At 53.9% G+C, this 20,745-nt stretch overlaps 1 protein-coding gene across 1 annotated transcript in view; it reads left to right on the plus strand.

The window, feature by feature from the left end:
• The first annotated feature begins 1,486 nt into the window (after positions 1-1,486).
• Positions 1,487-20,745, plus strand: part of SYNE3 (spectrin repeat containing nuclear envelope family member 3) — an 89,368-nt gene continuing 70,109 nt past the window's right edge. Inside the window, exon 1 of the mRNA XM_029951050.1 lies at positions 1,487-1,674. The gene's annotated coding sequence lies outside the window, so the exon portion shown is untranslated. The remainder of the gene's footprint in view (positions 1,675-20,745) is intronic.

Below are 20,745 nucleotides of genomic sequence, written 5' to 3' on the forward strand. Positions count from 1 at the left end.
CCCCGGCCCAGCCCCGACGCGTCTCCCCAGGATCAGGGTCGCCGAAAGTCGAGGGGACCTGGGGAGGCGCGCCGGGCGCGGGGGCGGGGGCCCTGGCGTGACAGCTGCGGGCGGGCGGGTATTTTTAGTTTAAACCTAACCGTTCCCTGCCGCCTGCGAAGTCCCCGAGCCTTTCCGCTCCCCAAGCCTGGAGGCGCGGCCCCCAAGAAAAAGCCCCTACGAGCTGGGCGGCGTGTCCCCGGCCGGCCGGGCGCCGCCTCCAGTCTCCGCTCAGTCGCCGCTTGGGGCCAGCGGACCTGTCACCGCGGGCCCGCGCCGCCGCCGGGTGTCCCGGGCCTGGGCAGGGATCGCGGGCAGGAATACCCCCTCCTGGCGACCACGCGGCTCGCTAGTGCCGGTGACAGCCCAGAGAGGGCGCGCTGCGGAAGGGGGGGTAGCTCCGTGTAGCCTCGGTTTCATTCAGGCACCTCCTGGCTGGGCTGCTCTGGGCGAGCCGCTCGACCTCTCTGAGCCTCATCCCACGTCTCTCAAGGAGGGCGCAGTGAGGTCGGAGATCTCTTGCAGGGCCTGAGTGAGCCTCAAATGGATGCTGACTCCCTTTAGGGTCCTTGACTTTAGACAGTGGACCTGGTGGATGTAAACCAGTAGCGAGGACCTCACGCGGCACAGCCGAGCTCTGCTTCTAAACTAAAAGGCTGGGCTGGGGTGATCATGAATGTTACTATTTTATCACATTGGTCCTGAAGCTCCAGCCCAAGGCTGCCCTGGGACCCTCCCCCCGTTCCTGGTCTCTTTCACCTTGTAAGGGATGAGCTTCCTCCTGGCACTAGCTGAGTGCCCGTTGGGGGCTGGCCTGGCAGGCTGGGGAAGCATGCCCCATCCCAGGCCAGTGAGGGCAGGAGGAGATAGTGGGGGACAAGGGACTGTCCTCCCAGAAAAGGGAGTATGTCACAAGACCACGGACATTCTGAAGCTTGGCGGGACAGCTTCGTTCGTCCACTGAGAGGAAACGGGCCCAGAGATGGGGAAGGACTTGCCCAGAGCTGCACAACCTAGACCAGAAGCGGGCTCTCTCTCCAAGGCCGCGCCTCCTACACACCCAGCAGCCCCCAGGGGTCAGGGGCTGGGAGGCGGGAGGCACGAGCTGGTGCCAACGGGCTGTTTTGCTCTGTTTCCTGTAACCAGTCCCCAGTGGGGCTCTCTGACACATGTGGGTCTGCACATTCCTCAAGCAGGACCTCGCCCGGCTGCCCGACAGCCACAGCTGTGCCCAGGCCGCGGGCCCTGGGGCGCCGTTTTCAGCTCCAGAGGCCCCTCTGGGGGCAGCTGGAGGGGGCCGTGGCCTGGGAAGGCTTATTTCTGGAACTCCTGTCTTGCTGGGGGTCCCGAGGAGGCCTGAGGGTTTGCTGGTGGCTCTGAGGGGAGGGATGAGGATCCAGGGCTCTGGTTTCTGCCTCCTGTTACAGGCGGCCCCCTGCAGACACCCTTCAGGGTGAGTTTGAACTCTTTCTGTCTCCAGGGAAACAGCCTCGTAGCCCAGCTGCTTTGCATGTTCTGTTGTGGCCACAGACCTGTCGGTGCCTGGGTGGCCTGGCGTCTCCTGATGCAAAAGCCTGGGGCAGGGACAGCTGAGAGACTCTAGCTGGGCTGGACGGGGACTGCCGTACTGGGGAGGTAAGACCAGATGGGTCCAGCTCAACCCCCTAAAAACCTTGGAGCCCCTGAGAGCCAAGAGGGCTGAGGGTTAGGCCCAGCTGTTGAGAATGGGGGTGGCCATGTTAGACTACCTGAGTCCAGTCCTGCCTTGGCCTTGGCCGTGAAAACCTCTCAGAGTTTCCATTTTCTTCTCCACGAGAGGGGCATAACCTTAGCACCCGCATCGTGGGTGCTGTGAGCGTTAGACGGGACCGTCCATGAGTAGTGTTTTGTTTGGTACGAGACAGCACAGCAATTGTCACAGTTTAGGGTGATGGGACCTGGTTGGGACACCTGAGTCCCCCCAACCCCACCCCCCCGCCCGCCTCAGCTCTGCCCTTTCCTCTCTGCCTTGATTTCCCATGTCTGTCAAATCGTGGGTGGCCCTGAATGATCTCCCTCCGAGCCGTTCCGCCACTGAGAGCTGGTCTTTGACCGAGACAGAGAAGTTTGAGAGGAGTCTGCCAGGGGACCCCATGTGTCTGCGGGCTCTCAGGAAGTATTTTCTGTGTCTCACCTCCTATGACCCTGACGAAAGCCAAGGCTGCCATTGCTGTCCTGTTTGTGGATGAGGAGGCAGATCCAGAGGACAGGAGTGGCTGAGTAGGATTTGAACTCGGGGCTTTTGACTTGCTTCTCTTCATTACACCACACAGCGTGTCTTAGACAACAGAAAGACAATAGAAAGAGATATGCTAATGACCAGGAGAACAGTATTGGTGAGGCAGGGTCCTGGTCATCATTAAGCCATTGGTATTTGCCGGGAAAGAATGGATTCTGAACTGTTTTTCCCCTGTTAACATCTAAAAGTAGCCCAGCAGGGCCACCGTGAGGAACCTGGGAGGAGGAGATGGATGTTCCGGAATTGTCCACTGACCCTCTCCACTCCCAGGGAGTCATGGTGTCGGGATTTGGGGATGATGTTCTGGGGCTGAGCCTCCAGAAAGCAGATGGGGGACAGTCCCAGCAGCCCAAGCCTCAAATTGTCATTTCTAAAATAGAGATAAGAGGCCCCGTGTGGGGTTTTATGGGGATAAATGAGACAATTGGGGACAAGCCTCAGCAGAATGCCCCAAGGGGCGGGGACACATCATAGGAGGCGCTATCGTGGTTTTATTGTTCCTAATCCTCCTAATGCAGCTGTAACAATGTCCTGTGGCCTGGACCTCTTGCCTGGATTTCTAGGCTGCAGACTCCAGGCAGGGAATCCCAGCAGATCCAAAAAGCTTTGAAAGGTGGGGCAGACAGCTGCTAATTAGGAAAATCTCAAAACAGAAACACGAAGGAGTCATTTAGCGGTGCACACACCGGAAGTCAAACAATGGCAGAAAGTGAGAAGTGATCACCTTAAATGTGGAGCAAAGTTGATCATTGGGCAGGAGGGTGAGGGGAGGTAAGAGGGGATTGGTAGGGTCATCGGGTCTGTGATAGAAGAATTCACCTTGGAACTATTTGTGAAGCCATGTGTTTCCTGTGTGCCTCTCTACAGAGATCCTGTTCTACAAACTTAAGCTGGATTTATGAAAGGCAGGGGAGTGGAACCCCAAAATCAGGGTAGGGAAGAGGGCACAGGGTCAGAGAAGGGCCAGGTCTACCCTCAATGGGATCTATTATGTTCTTCTGTTGAGTGGTGCACTCGTGGGCACTGTTTTAAAATATTTTTATGCTTCATCATTTACAAATATGTATTTGTTTACACACATACACACATATATATATTCCACTGCACATATCAAATCTTACATGCAAATAAAATTAAATATGAGGGGCGCCTGGGTGGCTCCGGCGGTTAAGCATCCGACTTCAGCTTGGGTCATGATTTCGCCGTTTGTGAGTCTGAGCCCTGCATCAGGCTCTGCGCTGACAGCTCAGAGCCTGGAGGCTGCTTCAGATTTTGTGATTCCCTCTCTCTCTGCCCCTCCCCGCTCACTCATGTGCTCTTGCGTGCTCTCTCTCTCTCTCTCTCAAAAATAAATAAACATCGAAGATTTTTAAAAAGGTTAATAGAGACATCTCACAAAGTTCTCGTGGGAAATCAGACTCTCCCCACAGATTCAAGTGTTAGTCTGGCTGGATTTGACCCTGCAGTGGGACTGACAGACGCGTGGCGTCTTATTCTGGAGACTTCATCTCTCTCTTAGAAGACATATGATGAGGAGATGGTGTGAACACTCCGTAATCTCAGATTATCTATGGGAGTTTTTAAAGTCTTGGTGTAATGATTTATGCTTGTGAGTCAGAAAAGCCTGAAATATTTGAGCTGGGAGGGACCTCGGTCAGGTCCCCTGGACCAATCTGCTGCTTTTATGGCTGATGGAAATGCCACAGCCAAGGTCAACATCAGGCACAAAGGTGGGGAAGACAGTTTGCTCTGCACTGCCACACCTGTATGACTCTCCCGAGACACCAGTGTGGCGAGGCCCACGGCCTCCCCCTCCAGACAGGGCGCTGGGTGGCCTGTAAAAGCCAGAAAAGAGAGCTCCCGTGTGCAGCGACCACACACTTCCAGAACTTACACAAACACAAACCTCGCCAAAGGACATGTAGAAGCAGTGCCCACACTCTTCTTTCCCTCGAAACCCGCCTTGGGCAGCACCTCCTATTCTTCTGGTTCTTTCTGGGACACGCTTGATATATTTAGAAGTTATCAGAACAACTTACTGCTATGGGTATGGGTACCCTCGTTTTTCCATTGGAGAAACAGGTTCAAAGAAGTTGAATGCCTTGCCCCGAAGTGATGGGGCGGGACTTTTTTTTTTTTTGCGTGTGTTATGATGCTCTGAATACAGCCTTCGGTCCTGAGAAGCTGCAACCCCGGGCGCCCCCAGCCCAGCTGGTGGGGAGGACATGCCCTTGTCAGGGTAGTTGGGTGATTTCTGCCCAGCTGCCAGATCGCAGGAGGCATTGTCTCCCTCCTTATGATGGAGTGGGGCAGCGGAGCGCTGAGATTTGGGGAATCCATCCCGTGCGGGGCCCTGGAGCTTTGAAAGCTCACTTCGATTCCTGGCCACCTTTCTTCTGCCCAAATTGAAGGTGTTTTTTGGGTCTTCTGTCTGCAGAGATCTCTGTCCCGGCCATAGGGTGTCAAAGCGCTGGGTGCCCCGGGACTGAGGTGTCTGGTGGTGGCGCACAGGGCACGGAGGCAGCGGTCCTGTGCAGCATGTGTGCTCACCTGGGGAGTGGGGACCTGCAGCCGGGTCCCCCTGCTCTGTGTCCCGTGACCCCATTTTTCATGTGTCTGATGGGGCTGGTGGTACCTCCCCGTAGGGCAGGGCTTTTGTGAGGACCCGCTGAGACGGACCTGCACGAGTCAGGCATCTTTCAGAGCCGGGAAACAAGCCCTCACTGTGTGTGCCTGTAGAGAATGTGTGTGCAGTGTTCTCGAACCGACAGCTGCCCTGGAGAGTGAGACAATGCGACAGCCAGCGGAGCCTCGAATTCCTCCCATCTGAGCCTCTGACTTCACCCCTGGGGAAACTGAGTCCTGGCAAGCAGAAGTGACCAGCCCAGGCCTCTCTCCAGTGCCTCGGGGCCAATGTGGGATCTGAGATGGCGTTGTCTGGTCTTTGGCCAGTACTCTTCCCCCCCAGCACCTTCCTTAAAGTCTGTTTCATCTTCATTCATGCCTAACACAATGTGGGCTGGTCACGTGATGAAAATGGGGAGGCTTGTCTTGAGGGTCGGGCCCTCCCACTCATCGCCGACGCCTGGAGAGAGTGGGTGGGACCCTGTCGCCACAGGCTGGGCTCTAATTAAGTCAAGAGTTTTATTTGAGGTCTGCAAAGGGCTGAGCCCCTCCCAAATGACATTTGCTGAAATAATACCGCAGGCTGACTCACTGGGGTGCCTCTTTCCTTGTTGTATCAAAAAGCTGGCTCTTCTGTGATGATGGGAGGTGCTGGTAGTTCCCCAGGCACCTTGACCTTCAACCTGGGCCAGTATCGGCTTCCTGCCCTTCAGAAGGGGAAGCCAGAATTCCGAGAGCTCTAAAGTGCCTTGAAGTCTGGTTGTTCTCTCATCCAAGAACCACGACCTCAAAGGGGGTGTCTGGGGACTCAGTCTCTCCCAATGCAATGTGCCACCCTTGGGAGAGGCCAGCTCACTTAAGGGGGTGAGTCCCTGCCTGTCCCCACCAGTGGCTCCCCCTTGCTTTGAGGAGGGAGTCCCAGGCCCCCGGCTGGCATTTCGTGCTTTCTACCACCTGGCTACCTCCTGGTTCCACGTGGCCGCAAACTCATCCTGGTCTTTCCAGCCTCCAGACCTGCACTCCTGCCGTTACCTCTGCCACACTGTGCACCTGCCCCCTGGCTCCTCCCCACTGACACCTGCTACATAGCTCCTCCTCCTAGAAGCCTTCCACCGGCAGCCCAATGGGGTTGGTGGTTTGTTTTCCTGTTCCCAGTGCACTTTCCACTCATTTCAGTTTTCATGTCTGACTCTCTGTTAGGTTGTGACCTCCATAAGGGCCGGGCTACAAGATTTTTCATTCGCTCATTATTACTATTTCATTAAAAGGCTTTCCTGTTTAAAATCGGATCTCACAAACTGTAGGGGTGCAGATATAGCCCCGATGAGCACCCCTGAATGGAGTGGATGCGATAGATCCTAGTGATTGCCAGGACGTGGAGGAGACGGGTGGGCTCCGGAGTCATGAGCCAAGGCTGGGGAGAGAAGGGGGGATGCTCGTCACCTCCCTTTGTGGCCTTCTTTGTGGCCCTTCTGGAGAGCTGTCCCTTTTCCTGGGCTCTCCAGGACTCAGGTCTGACGCCGTTCCTCTCTGAGGACACTGGGCTTCTCGCACTCAGGCCTCTGCCTACAGCTGTGCCCCGCCCCCCTCAGGGCTTTCCAAGGCTGTGTCTGTTCATCATTGAGATCCTGAGTCCTGGTCACAGGCGGTGGGGACCTGGGGGAGGAGGGGGCTTCCTGCCCACGTGGGAGCACCTGTCCTCACGCCCTGTCCCCGTGCCCTGTCCTATCACCCTCTTTCACTGTCTGACACTTATCACCAACTGAAATGACCTTACATGTCTGCTCTTGGGCTTATCATGCATCTGCCCCCCTAGCACGTCCCCTCCATGAGGACTGGGATTGTTTTCCGTCCCCAGCGCCTGGCCACAGTAGCTGCTCAGTCCGTATTTACGGACTGAAAGAAGGGATGAATGGACGTGCAAACCGAGGAGGGGGCTGCCTGCCACCTGGGGTGCCTCGAGCACTTTAGCACAATGGCTGGCATCCGCTCTGCGCTGGGGATGCTAGCGTTGCTCAAATGCCCTCTATGTTTTCCCCCTCACATCTCATGACAGCTCAGGGGCCAGGCTCCGATAGACCCATTTTATGGAAAGGTCCAACCACCTGCCCCCAGCTTCTTAGCTGTGGGTTGGAATTTAGCTCCAATGATCTGACCCCACAGATCGGCGGCGTTCACTGGCCTCTGCATGCTCCGTGCTGCGGGGAGCACCCTGGGCAGGATGCGGTGAGTCAGACCCAGAACTCGGGCCTCCCCCCCCAAGCATCTAGTTCTTTCTTTGCAACCCCCAGTGGCTTTCCCAAGGACACGCCGTCCCCCACAGGAAATCCCTTCTGAGTGGCCAGTATCACATGGGGCACAGCTTTTCCAGAGCCGGGACCCACCCAGGAGCACCCCAGACGACGCTGACCACACCCTTTTCTCAGTGGTTCTGGGGGAACTCTGTCTGCGGCTCTCATGCGAGGCGGAGAACCTGGTGACCACCAGCTGGCGGTTGCAGGTTGGATGGGAGCCAGTTGCGGTTGCCAGGTTAAATTCCTTTATTCCGGACTGGGCAGCAGTGGAGCCTGGCTTATGTAATTTGCCTGTTTATCTGTTTGCTGATGTCAAATTCAACTTTGCCCAGGACTAATCTTAGAATGTGGGTTTTTACAAAAATTCTGTCTTGGGAGGTTTGTCTTGTCCCACTTCCTTCTGGGTAAAAGTACCTGAATGCCTCGGGGGAGGGTAGGTGCTCCCAGCAGTCTTCGCTTATTGATGTGCTCCTTTGGGGAGAGGAGTCTCCCCTCTTCTCCTATAAGTCCCTGCACTTGTCCCCTGTAGGCAGCAGCGGCGTTTGTCACACAGCTCCTAGTTGGAGCCACTATAGTTTGGGAGCCAGAGAGGCACATGTTTGTGGCTGGGAGGTAGCCCTTCCGCTCAGGAAGCCATGTGGCTTGGGCAGCAGTCCTTCAGCATGCTGACATTGACCGAGCTGGACAGGAGAGGAGGGCTCCAGAGGCACATCTGTGCCCTGTGGGTAGGAGGTGTGTGGTGGGTGAGGTGGGTGCTTGAAACAGGCTGAATCATCCTGGGGGGCAGTGGATCAGAGAGAGGGGAACCCAGGGGCTACGGGGGCCCCAGAAAGGACCCTTTTATTTTGTTGGAGGGCATGGTCTTTGGGGACCTCAACTCCCTTCTCTGTGAGGCGTTCTGCTCTTGACCATGCTGGCTGTGTCTGAGCGTGTGTTACAAACCGAAACCCCCAACCTGGAGCTAAGAGGCCATTTAGTATGGCCAGTTTAGCCCACAGACCAAGGTGTCCTTGACTTCCTATGCAGAAGACAGAACTTTGGTGGAGTTCCTCCCTGAGGTGTGGGGCTGGCAGCCTTGACCCATGGAATCAGACAGACCTGGGATGGGACCCGGGTTCTGCCACCTGCAGTTTAATCTCAGCAAGTTCCAGTGCCTGCATGGGCCTGGCCCATCCGCCTGTCCAGTGGGGCTGGTCACACCTTCCCCGCAGAGCTGCCGTCAGGGCCAAGGAATTCTCCACTCCAAGTGGGTGCTGGGTCCCCATCTCCGGCTCTTCCATTTCCAGCTCCTCTTAGCACTCCCTACTTCCCCGAGGTGCTCCCTGGCTGGGGAGGAGGTTTCGGTGGCAGCGTGGGGCACGTGGAAGGGAGCCGGGCACCTCTGCCTACCTCTGCCCCGGTCAGCACAGTAGTTGGGTCCACACGGCTGCTGCTGAGTCAGCCCCTTGGTGCAGGTGTTCCTGGCCGAGGCTGTGCTCTGGCCCGTCCCAGGGTGTGATAGGCTGATGTCAACTCAGTCAAGCCTGTCCCGCTTTGGAAGACCCTTGTTGAGGTAGACAGAGTGCAGACCATATACCTTGATCACTCCTTTCCCTCCCAGCTACCCCTAATGGCCACTGTGACCTTTTATCTTTATAGAATTGACTATGGGAAAAAGTCAAGGTCACCCCACTAGGCCCTCTGGTCTTATCCCAGCTTTGAGCCTTGAGGTCCTCAATACAGTGCAGGGGTGCAGACTGGGTCTGAGTTTGGACTGGGTCACAGACAGGATGAACAGGGTGGCACGTGCTTGGAGCATGGAATGACAGTAATTCCATCCTCCATCACCTGTTCTGTCTTCCCTTTGATTTTTTCCTTTTATCCTTCTGATTACGCAGTGTTTTCTAAATCACATGGGCTCCACTTTAGGCCAGTATGGGAGGCTCGGGATCACGGGCTGCTTTCGGAGCTCCTTAAAAGCCCCCTGAGTGACCGTACTGCGCAGGGCTGGTTGGCAGCCACTGGAGTTTTCAGGAGACCATCTCCACGCGGGGCCGGTCTGGCTCTCCTGTGTGCACGTCCCGAACCATGAGCAGGCCGCAGGCACAAGCTAGCAACGGCTTCAGATGGTAGAGACACCGTATTGTTCCCTTATGTTGTTCTGTCCATGGTAATCGGTCCTCATTCTGGTTTTCTCTTTGAAGTCAAGATAAAAAATTCTCCTTTTAAAAGAAATTAACGTTTAAATGGATAAAATTAAAAAAAAAAAACTAATGAGAAAAAATAAGCTCAGGCACCCCTAGATGTGTCCTCAGAATCACGATGTGAGGCACGGGTGGCCGGAGTATGTAAATACTGTAGCCAGGTGGCCTCAGAGGGCCCCTCCAAGCCCCCCCGTCCTGATGGATGTGAGGGGCGCTCACTCTGGACGGCCTAACAAAACGGACCGATAGCCCAGACTGTTCGCACCAGCTCCCTGGGCCCAGAGGAGCCTGGGTTAGCAGATTCAGGGAGTGATTATGCATAAGGGTTTCCCCCTTCTTGCTCTACTCAGTGCCCACCCCCCCCAAGCAGCTTGGTTCTCTCAGTTGCAATGGGCCTCCCCCTCTCCTGGGTCATGGCAGCAGCTCGGAAAGCCCCCTGGCCAGCACTTGGGGCTTTTGTTTCCTGGTGACATTGCTGCATGAACCCAGTGAATGCAAAGTCACAGCGATCTGACTCCACAGGACGCCGGCACCCCTGGGTGCTGGCCTGGGGTCTTGACTTCTCAGATGGGGAAGGTCCCTCTCCACACCCAGTGCTTAATCAATCCAGAAGGGAAATAGACACCAAACTTCAGGCAAACAGACCCCTCCTGGCCCCAGTTCACCTTCCCTGCTTTCATCTGGTGGCAGCTACCTGTGGCCACCCTAGGGCTGGCCTGTGACTCTGGGAGGTTCCTGTTGTCTTTTAACTGGGAGGCCCATTCTGGATATCAGGGATTGCAGACTTTTAGCTGAAAGGAATAGTACGGAGTTTTCTAGATTTCCAGACCTGAAGGAATGCTGTGCATAGGCGGGGGCGGGGTGAGGTATGTCTCTTGAACTAATAAGTGGCACTGGCAAACGTTTTCAGTAAAGGGACAGATAGTAAATGTCTTTGTCATAGGGGCCCTAAAGGACTCTTACAATTCCTCAGTTCTTCTGTTGTATCTAAACGAAAGGGCGTAAAACTGCCTTCAGACACTGGAATTTGAATTTCATGTCCCTTTTACCTATCACAAAATATTACTCTTTCCTTTCTTTTTTCCTCAGCCACTTAAAAACATAAACATCATTCTTCGCTGGAGAGCTGTGCTGAAACAGGCAATAGGTCACAGTGTATAGGGCTCTGTTCTAGAAGCTTCTGGAAGCCTCTAGAAGTGGGGGGGGGGTGCAGATTTGAGGAAGCTGCTGTTCTAACCATTTCAGTCCTGAGAACTCTAGTTCTGAAACGGGTCCTGATCTTTTACACCTGCTGCTTAAAATAAAAGAGTTCATTTCTTACATCCTGCATTCAGCAAACCTTAAGTCTAGGGGTGAAGAGGGGAGGAACCTGGAGGGAGAAAATGTGTCCGGTGTTGGCTGTGGAGCCCCGGAGAAGTGGCTGACCCTCTCTGAGCCTCACTTCTTCCAAAGTTACAGCTGGCAATAAATTGTAGAGCTAGAAGACTGTGACTTGTAGGACCTGGCTCTTCCCATGCAATGGCCTTGCAGGGACCAGAGGAGAGATGAAATCTAATTCAGCTCCGTACTTGTTGAGGGGTTAATGTAATCAGCATCCTTCCCCTTGACGGCCAGGCTCTTGCAACTCCTCCATGCTGTGCCTCAGAGTTTCTGGGGGATGAGCATCATTTGAGGGACCTCACAGACTTCCAGCAGCCTGCGGGGGGGTTCCAAGCTGAGGGTTTTCTGTAAATATCCTAGGGGGACCCTTGTTACTCTGCCAGGAGCTCTGGTTTACAAATCCCATCCTGGGAATGGGCATGGGGGGAGGGGGAAGTCTTTACGTTTTTCTGATTGCCCATGGGTGAGAATATCTGTGGTGTCGGAGTCTCTGCAGGGCTAGTGGGGAAGGCTCTAGAAGGTTCTAGAAAACTGGAGTCAAGGTAGCTGCATTTGAAGAATGGAATCATCGGGTCTTAGGAAATAAATACTGGCCGTGAGTTCCTAAAAAGTGTTATGCCTTGGTTTCCACTTCTGTAAAATGGAGGTAGGAATGTCACAATTAGTTGCCTGTTGCTTAAGCACGTGCTTGTTGGACGCCTGCCACGGGCCTTGCTCTGAAAGCACAAAGGACAGCTGGGGCTGGGGGGTGAGGAACCTGACCTTGGATTGCGGAGGCCTCTGGAGGTGAAGCTCAGACACGGGAAACTGTGAAGGGATCGGTGATTCTGTGATTCTGGGGCAGCTGTGATCATGCTCCGAGCTGGGGGAGGTGGGCTGAGCTGGGGGTCTCAGCATCCCTGGCACTTGTGTGAAGGCTTAGACAGAGAAGGGAAGACGTACAGACCGTGGAAACTTGCCGGTCAGCTGCCCCGTCTGTAACCTGGAACATCCCACTCTCCCTCTCAGTTGCCCAAGGAAAGTCTGCCTCAGTGGAAGGTGCTGGAAACCCAGCTCCCACCTGTGAGTGGCTGAGAGGTGGGGGCGGGGACTGGGGTATGGGGGGGTCTTGGGCCAGAAAGGAAGATGGAAGCTAGTGTGACCAGCTGTCCCCAGTTTGCCCTGGGACACAGGACTTTCAGGGCGAAAACGGGAAAGTCCTGGGCAAACCAGGACAATTGGTCACTCTTGGTCAGTCATTCGTGCCACTTTGATTGTGGTGCTGGGCGATTGGGTCATGGCTGGGCAGTTTAAGCTCTCCCCTGAGCCTCAGTGTCCGCTCAGAGTCCTTGTGTGTGAGGAATCACACTGTCTGCTGTCCTGCTGTCCCCCAGGTCTGTGGGCGCATGACGTTAGAAACCAACCCACCCCAGAGGGGACCCACCCCTGCGGGTTCAGAGCCCAGAGCACTTAGTAAACGCTGTAGGGTAAATGGATGGGGGCCGAGGGTCTCCATCACACCGGGGCAAGTGACTCAGATGCTAATTCATGCTTTGCCACTTTGCACATGCTGTTCCCTATTCTTGTCCACCTCCTCTGTGACCCATCCCTTGATTCTTCACCTTAAATAGTGCCTCCTACCTCCATGGTGTCTCTCTGGGCTCCCTAACTGGGCTTTGTTTCTGCATCTTTCTTCTATACACTGTGGTTCCTCAAGGGAAGGTCCGTAGGGTAGCGTTTCTTCTGCTGTCCTTGGTGCCTGGAGGCCCTGGAAAGGTCTCTTGAAAAGCTGGAATGCACTAAACACGGAGAGCAGAGAGTCATTCATGCCTTGGTGAGGACCTACTGTGTGCCAGGCACTGTCCCAGGAAGCAGGACGGGAGCAGTGGACATGACTGGCAGAGTCTTTGCTCTGATAACTGACATTCTAGAAGAATCTAGAATCATCCAGATTCAACAAGCAAGTTGGAACTACACAGACCATAGCAGAAGGTTGCATATACTCTCAAGAAAAGGAATAGAAAAAGGCAAGTCTCTGAGCCTCTGCTAACTGTCCATAGGTGGGGGAGGGGCGGAGGCTGCAGCTTCCGGGGAGGGGGATGGTTCAGTCCTAGCACATCCTGGCGCCATCCTACGGAGGCAGAAAAAATGTGCCTTTCCCTGGATGGTGGCAGCCGTACTGTTCAGTGTGGTCAGCTCAGGGTTGGCGGCCTGCGGGCCATCAGTCCCTTCAAGGAAATCTGTCAAAGCCCGCATTGTGCGAGTGGGGGAGAAAACACACTGTGGAAAGTCCGATGGTGTCTTGTGCCTGGCGTGGCAGCTGAGCATGTGTCTGCCCTCTCCTAGGCGTGGGAGCACAAAGGACCCGGCTCCCATGCTGGGTGGGTGACCTTGCCGGGACAGCAGCAAGAGGGGACGTGGGCTCTGCTAAGGGACTGGTGGCAAGAACCTGGGAGCCCAGGCTTTTCCAGCGGGAAAGGGATCAAACTCGCTCCAGCCCAAAGCAGGGAGCGGGTTAAGGAGGGTGACAACTTGATTGGCTTCCATGGGTTGCACTTGACCATGGAGTACAATCCCCTGGGATGGGCGGGGCGCTCAACCCCAGACACGGGCCCTGCCAGGAGGGAGGAAGCAGCCTCCTCTGTGGGGCCAAAGCATGCCGAGATCCGGGAACACGCTGCACCCCAGAGCCCCCGGGGCATGGCTTCTATCTGCCCCCTGGTGTGGGCAGCCCCTGGTGCTGAGCTCTGGGAAATGCAGGTGGCACCTCTGAGTCCATGGATGCCACTCACGCTTGTTGGTGACACCCTCATGCTGAACCCGTAGAGGACAGAGTCACAGAAGTCAGTCCACAAGCCAGGTGCCCTTGGCTTCCCACAGACCCATCCTAAACCTGGCGTCTTGAAGTCCTGGCAGGCACAGGCATGTGCTAATTATAATCTGCACGGACTATTAACGATTGACCTTGGGCAGCAGGGAGGTGAAGGCTCCTGGGGGATGACATCTCCCGGGTGCTCTGAGGCTCACAGATACAAGGTGGGGGTTGGCAATATGGGGTGCAGACCCTCCTGGGTGGCCCAGTGGCTATCACCTTGCAGCTCTGGAGGGATGGAGATGTTAAACGTCCTGGGCTCTGCTAAGAGGAGATGAGACAGCCACTGGATTACTTGCTGTGTGACCTTGGGCAGGATATATAGCCACTCTGACTCTTGATTTCTTTATAAAAAGGCAATTGTTCCTACTTAACAGTGAGTGGGAGACCCCAGTGAGCTGATGTGATGGAACAGTGCCTGACACCTGGTAGGTATTTAGCAATGTTAGTTCCCAGACCTCTGCTCACTGAGAAATCCTGGAGTGCTTCCTGGAGGCAGTGATGGGTCAGTGTAGCCAGGGAAAGAAGAGCATAAAGGGGAGAAGCCCCAGGGAGAGGAGGTGGGAAGTGGTAGGAGGTGAACAGAAAGGGACTTCAGCTGTCCTGTTAAGCATCTAGGACTTTCTTGGTTGGGGGCAGTGGAGTACTGGAGGGTTTAAGTCTGGAAGGTGCTGACCCTGAGCCCTTAAATGAACCCTTTTCTCTCAAGAAGAGAGGACTCTGGTCCCTCTGTCTCAGGCAACTCTGGGGAAAGAGACGAAGTACCCTGATGATTGAGACTCAGGAACCAGCATGGATTTGGCTCTGCAGGGCCTGGGGTCTCCCCAGGGGTCAGTGAGCAGAGCCCCCAGGGCACCCTGCCTCCAGGAACCCCCATCTGGACGAACACTGCTTTCCTTGGGCCGTTCATCCACAGCTGGAGTGCCTTTTCTTAACTGAAAGGTGGTGTTCAAGTCCTTCTGTGTCATTTTCTAAGTCAAACCTGAAAAACACTCGAGGGCATTTGTCTTACCTGGAAAGTAAAGTGTGCTGTGCTTCCTAGTGTGCCCTGTCCTTGGTAATGACACAGGCCCATGGACATCCCTGTGGGTCTGAGAGGTGAGCCCTACTGTGCCCCAGGCTCTGTGCTGAGCCTTGGTGCTGTTGTTAGTCTCACTTTACAAACCAGGAAAGCTAGGAACAGAGCCGGCAATAAACTTGCCTCAGGTCACACAGCTAGTAGTAGATGGAGCTGCCAGACTCAGTCCAAGCCTGGCCATACTTTATTATTTTTTTACTATGTTTTTTTAAAATTTATTATTGAGACAGAGAGAAACAGCATGAATAGGGGAGGGGCAGAGACAGAGGGAGACACAGAATCTGAAGCAAGCTCCAGGCTCCGCACTGTCAGCACAGAACCTGACGTGGGGCATGGGGCTCAAACCCACAAACTGTGAGATCATGACCTGACCTGAGGAGAAGTCAGACGCTTAACCAACTGAGCCACCCAGGCGCCCCCTGGCCATACTTTGAAGTCTCTACCTTTTCTGCACAACATAAGGTGACTGCAGGGTTTAATACTCATTTGAAATTATTTTGAAAGTCTAACAGAACAGAGAAACCTCTTCATTTGTTGTTAGAATGTATGTCACTTAAAAGCTATTTAGTTTCAAAAAACATTGTAACTACCACCTTAAGGAAACGGCAGTTTTAACAATGTACCCATGATTCCACTGCCCTAAGAGAACCCCGGGTCTTTTTCCATATTCCTTCCCATCTTTGTCTTTTCTGACACAGCGTTTGCCTACGTTGCCAGGAGGGATTGGCACACTACGTACGGCCTGCTGGCCACATGCCACTTGTTTTTGTAAACAAAGCTGTTGGAACACAGCCCTGCTCAGGGCTTCCTATCACCCGGGACTGTTTTCACACCACAATTGTGGATCGGAGCGGTTGCCACAGACACCGTATGGCTTGCACACCCTGAAATCCTCCCCGATCCGTTCCAGAAACAGTTTGCCGACCCCTGGTCTAGGATGCACATGGTGTTCAACACGCTCTTTTTTTTTTCCTTGTTCGAGCAGCATTATGCCCTGGGGGGGGACCCATCTCGGTTTTCCTTGTCAATGACCCAGAATCCATGAAATGGAGTTGGAAAACTTTTCTCGATCCTTTCCTTTTCTGCCGGATTGTTATAGCACATCATTTGTCTGATTCCGTTTTGTTTTTCCCATTTCCACATTTGCTAACATGTCATTTCTTTGAAACGTGGATATAACACCCATTGCCGGCCACTCCGTTCTAAGCACTTTACCAGAGTCACTCACTCACCTTATTGTCAGATCAGAGATAGAAGTTCTTAGGATTGCCCCCATTTTACAGATGAGAAAGTGAAGGCAGAGGAGTAAATCCTCTTGGCTTGGATCTGAATCTGCTAGGAGGCTACTAGCTCTGGGGGCTTACCAGCTGTTAGGAAGAGTCCAGAAGAAGCAGGCCTTTGTGACGATGCAGCACAGGGGACACAGTGACTCGCCGGGAAGGACCCTGCCCTGCCCAGCCCAGCTGCCCCACCTCTCCCAGCTGTGGCCATGCTCTTGCCTTCCTTGTCTCACGCCAGGCAGCTAGGGCCACGTGAGCACAAATCCTGTTTTTTCGTGGAAAATGGCTCAGAAAAGAGGGCGGGCCACCGAAGCCAAAGGCTAAGTGCGGGGCCAAGAAAACGAGGTCTCTGGGTCAGAGGAGTACCGTGTGGGCAGAACAACGGAGAGCAGATCAAGGGCCCTGCTTTGTGGCCGCAGGGGCCTGGGGTCTTGCTCAACTGCTAGGTAAGGGAGAAATTTGCAGACTCTCTAGTCAGACTGGGGAGAACAACAACAAAAATGCAACACGTCAGTCCAGCCAAGTGGAAAGGGTGAAGGCTGACTTGTGACCTCCACCCCACGGAATATTCTGGGTCACCTGCAATGAGAAATGTTAATGGTTAACACCACGAGTAGCATGTGCTGGGCTTGGCTTTAGTCTTTCCCACAACGGGGCCCCCGTGAGACCCGCAGACCTCGTCGGGAGAACAAGTGGGCACAAAACAAGATGTAAGATGCCAGGCTCATGGAGCCCCCTGAGGCCCACCCGGAACCTCCCCCCGCGGGCCACCCGGAACCCCTCGTGGCCCACCCAGAATCCTCCACGGTCCACCCGGAACCCCTCAAGCATTGTCCCAGGGGGCAAGTTCAAGTCCTTGGTTCACAGAGACAGGCCGAGAAGGTGCATTATTGAGTGCTTCCCCAGGACGCGTGAGCTGGTGGATTGCAGAAGGGCTCGGGTTGAGAAACGCCTTGACCTTGAGTTCCCAGTGGGAGAGAGACCACAGGAGAACACTGGACCCCGTGCCCATCTCCCGGAAGAGTAAAGGGAAACTGAGTTGTCAGGCCACCCACGGGGACAGGACCGGGTGGTTCTCTTCCTTTCTGTGATCTTCACGCTGACTGACCGTGTCTGACGCAGAGCAGGTGTTGAAATGAGGTTTGCCCACAAAGGCACCAAGCCTTTCCTAGGCTTTGAATTTTTTTTAATGTTTTATATTTTTGAGAGACAGTGAGAGACTGTGCGAGCAGGAGAGGGTCAGAGAGAGAGGGAGACACAGAATTGAAAGATAGACTCAAGACTCTGAGCTAGCTGTCAGCACAGAGCCTGACATGGGGCTCGAACCCACGAACTGCGAGATCATGACCCGAGCTGAAGTCGGACGCTTAACCGACTGAGCCCCCCAGGCACCCCATCCTCGGCTTTGAAGTGGAGGGAAACCAGGCCTGGTGTGGTTCTCACTTAGTACATGAGCTGGGCCCAACCCGAGTCTCTGCCTGCTTACTCGGGGTCCTTGGAGGGCTGCCCTGAGCCATGCACCCCAGAGACCCGCTGGGGAGGCGTCACCGGGTCCCTCGGCAGTAACCTGAAGCCATGCTTACCTCTCGGGCTTGTCCCCGCCCCAGCCACACTCACCCACACTCACCATGGAGGGCTGGGGGTGCCTGGGGCGCCTTGTCAGCCTGAGCCGCCGGGGTTCGCCCCCAGCTTGTTGGCCTCTGCTGGCGGTCGGGCGTGATGGGAAATCCTGGTCTGACTCAGAGAGGAACCCACCCCCCCTTCTTTTGCCTACCTGACTCACTTCCTCATTTTGCAGACCATTTTGTACCATGGCGTGGGTGCTGGAGGCCACACAGGCCTGGGCTGGTTCCCAGCTCTGTGCCTGGGCAGCACAGGTGGCCCCTCCGGGCCTCAGTTTCCCCATCTGTAAAGCGGCGCCGACACCGTCTGCCTCTGTGTTGGCCGGTAATGGATGGCGAGCGCCTGCCCAGTGCCTGGCACACAGCAGGTGGCCCCCCACGTAGGCACTTTTGCTGATATTTTCCCCATCACACAGCAACCTCCTTTGGCATCCGAAGGTCAGGGTCCATGGTGAACTTGACACCACCCCCCAGGGCAATTGTCGGTCACAGATGAGCTTGGGGTGGGGACAGGGCAGAGCAGATGGGACACCTGTCACCCACTACAGTGTTGGCCACGGTGCGTGGCTGGGTGCTTTGCTGGCCGAGGGCCCGTGAGGACGGGCTTCCAGGACAAGCACTGTTTGGGAGGCTGGAGGCTGCTTACTCTCTGCCACTCATCAGATGTCTGCACGTTCAACCAGTGGTCAAGGAAAGATGTTTGGACTTGAACTCTTGCCCTTGTGATTGAAGGGCAGGTTTCTGATGAGAAGGATGCCTTAGGTTAAATGACACTTTCTTTACGAGGCACTTCCCAGCATGTGGCCCGAGGTGCCAGGTGCCCAGTCCAGCGTTGCTTTCAGATGGTTGGCTTGATGCTGTCTGGCGGCCTGTGGGTCTGTCACTGACCAGAGGATACCACTCCCTTGCTCACAGACCCTCACTGGCTCCCTATTGCCTGCAGATGAAAGCCAGCACACCCCTTTGAAACCTGTGCAGCCCCCTCTCTGACAGTTGCATCCTGCCTCTCTTTAATAAGCCCCACGCCCATGTGGCAGCATGAACTTGGTCTTGCCCTTCCCCACCTCTCAGCTTCGGCTCACACTGGTCTGTTTGTCATGCTCTCTGCCACTTTGCATCTCTCTCAAAAATAAATTTAAAAAATTTGTTTAAAGTATATAATTTAATGCCTTTTAGTACATTCACAGAGTTGTGCAAACATCACCGTGATCATTATTAGGACATTTTCATTATCCCAAGAAGAAACCCTGGCCAGCCCTCACCCTCCCCTGGCCCAGCCCTAGGCAACACCAGTCTGCTTTCCATTTCTATAGCTTTGCCTGTTCTGCACATTTTATGTAAATGGAATCATGCCACACGTGGTCCTTTGTGATCTTTCATTTAGCGTCGTGTTCTCGAGGGTCACTTGTGTTATAGGATCATCGGCGCTTGTTCCTTTTTTCTTGCTGCATAATATTCCACGGTGTGGATATAACACATTTTACCTGTCCCCGCATAGGCTGATGGGACATGTTGTTGTTTCCACTTTTTGTTTATTGTGAACACTGGTGTGCGGGTTTGTGTGGGCGCACGTTGTCGTTTCTCTGGGGTAGATTCCTAGGGATTGCTAGTCTTCTGGTAGCAGTGCGTTCAATCATTTGAGGAGCTGCCAGGCTGTTCCTCAAAGTGGCTGCACCATTGTACGTTCTCACCAGCAGTAGATGACGGTTCCACTTTTTCCGGATCTTCTTCCATACTCTGTTATTGTCTGTCTGATTGATTCTAAGCATCCTAATGAGTGTGGAGTGATATCTTGTTGTGGCTTTAACTTGCATTTCCCTGGTGGCTAATGATGCTAAGCCTCTCTTATGTGCTTATTGGCTATCTGTGCGTACATCTTCTTGGAAGAAATGTCATTCAGGTCCTTTGCCCATTTTATAATGGGGCTTTTATCTTTCTAGGTAGAAGTCCCATGTCAGATCAATCATTTGCAGATTTTTCTTTCATTCTGTGGGTTTTCTCTTCATTGTCTTGATGGCATCCTTCGAAACATGAAAGTTTATAATTTCAATAAAGTCCAGTTTATTTAAGTTTCCTTCGTTATTTGTACTTTTGTTGTCACATCTAAGAAGTCAGTGCCTAATCCAAGGCAGGGAAGATTTATGCTTATGTTTTCCTTTAGGAGTTTTATAATCTAGGGTTGCCTGGGTAGCTCAGTCCATTAAGCGTCCGACTTCAGCTCAGGTCATGATCTTGTTGTGTTTTGTGAGTTTGAGCCCTGCATCAGGCTCTGTGCTGACAGCTCAGAGCCTAGAGTCTGCTTCAGATTCCATGTCTCCCTCTCTTTCTCTCTCTCTCTCTCATAAATAATAAAATGAATAAACTTTAAAAAATACAAAAAAAGTTTTATAGTCTGGCTTCTACATGTTGGCCTTTGATCTATTTTCTTTGTGTATATGGTGTGAGGTAGGGGTCCAAGTTCTATCTTTTGCATGTGGATATCAAGTTGTCCCAACACCATTTGTTGAAAAGACTTCTCATTGAATTGTCTTGGCCCCTTTGTTGAAATTAATTGTCTGTAGATATGATAGCTAATTGTTTCTTTATTTGTGGGTCAATGTGAAGAAATGCCATACCTCTGCCACTGAGCAAGATCCTGTGTGCATCTCTTTCCTTCACTAAGCCTCAGTCTCCCTATCTATAAAATGGCACAGCTAGATAAGATTCCTAAGAAGTGGTCTGATTGTTATATGCTGAGACTCAGGGAGGTCTCTGCGGAATCTTCCGCTGGTTCCTTGGGGGCTCCCATCATCCTGTGAGCCCAGCATGCAGCCTAAGGTCTGGAGCCAGTCTCAAATCTGAGGGGAATATCAGTAACTCCCTGCCCCGGATTGGCCTCATGGGAGCCAGCCCTGCCTTTCCAAGAATGCCGATGTGCTCACTGCTGTTCTCCTCCACGCCAACTGTGCTCCAGGCCTGAGTATACAGAGCAGATTTATGCTGATGAAACCCTTGAGGGTGCCAGTCTAACAGGAAGGGAGTCCCCTCACCAACAAGCATGGAGCCCGGGGAGGCATGCTGGCTGGTGCCGCGTGCTGAGGGCCACAGGTGCAAGGGGCAGATGGCAAATTGCGGC

Source organism: Suricata suricatta, chromosome 9 (genome assembly GCF_006229205.1).
Source record: "Suricata suricatta isolate VVHF042 chromosome 9, meerkat_22Aug2017_6uvM2_HiC, whole genome shotgun sequence".
Taxonomy (NCBI): Eukaryota; Metazoa; Chordata; class Mammalia; order Carnivora; family Herpestidae; genus Suricata; species Suricata suricatta.